Source organism: Triticum dicoccoides, chromosome 2A, assembly GCF_002162155.2.
Source record: "Triticum dicoccoides isolate Atlit2015 ecotype Zavitan chromosome 2A, WEW_v2.0, whole genome shotgun sequence".
Classification (NCBI taxonomy): domain Eukaryota; kingdom Viridiplantae; phylum Streptophyta; class Magnoliopsida; order Poales; family Poaceae; genus Triticum; species Triticum dicoccoides.
The window spans coordinates 564,669,937-564,670,996 of record NC_041382.1 but is presented as its reverse complement, the minus strand read 5'-3'; positions in this window follow the sequence as shown (position 1 = coordinate 564,670,996).

Here is a 1,060-nt window from a genome sequence, read left to right as displayed (position 1 = left end):
GGGGGGGGGGGCTTAATGGGCCTACATGGGCCTTAGTGGAAATAGAGGGCAACAAGGGAAGTGTGGGGTGTGCCCCCCAAGGCCCAAACCGAATTGGTTTAGGGCAAAGGGGGCCGGCCCCCTCTTTCCTTCTCCTCCTCTCCCTTTCCTTCCCCCTCTCCTACTCCTACTAGGAAAGGGAGGAGTCCTACTCCTAGTGGGAGTAGGACTCCCTCTCTTGGCGCGCCTCTCCCTGGACAGCCACCTCCTCCCCTTGCTCCTTTATATACGGGGGCAGGGGGCACCCCATAGACACAACAATTGATCATTGATCTCTTAGCCGTGTGCGGTGCCCCCCTCCATCATAATCCACCTCGATCATATCGTAGCAGTGCTTAGGCGAAGCCCTGCTTCGGTAGTATCATCATCACTGTCACCACACCGTCGTGCCGACGAAACTCTCCTGTGAAGCTTTGCTGGATCGGAGCTCGCGGGATGTCATCGAGTTGAACGTGTGCAGAACTCAGAGGTGTCGTGCGTTCGGTACTTGGATTGGTCTGATCGTGAAGACGTACGACTACACCAACCGCGTTGTGCTAACGCTTCCGCATTCGGTCTACGAGGGTACGTGGACACGCTCTCCCCTCTCGTTGCTATGCATCACCATGATCCTGTGTGTGCGTAGGATTTTTTTTGAAATTACTACGTTCCCCAACAACAACAATCCTAAAGAGGGTTGTGGTGAAGAGGACTGGGTCACCATCTTAGATTCAACCAGCCAGATCCAGCGAGACCTAGCATCACAAGCACCCCGATGACGATGAAACTGGACCAGGATAAAAAATGCCTCCGTTTAGTATGTTGGAAGATGCCTTAAAAGCATTACCTGCATAACACGAAGACACAATCAGATCTACCACTTTAGAAGATATGATCCCCTCCCCCTCCTCTACGCCGCCGCCGAGGTGGATCATGAGTAGGGAAACATTACTTTTGATCCACGTGATGCCGTCTTCGCCACGGTAGCGTAGCCACCAAGGAAAGAAACTCTATTAACTAAGAGACCTAACAACACTACTGC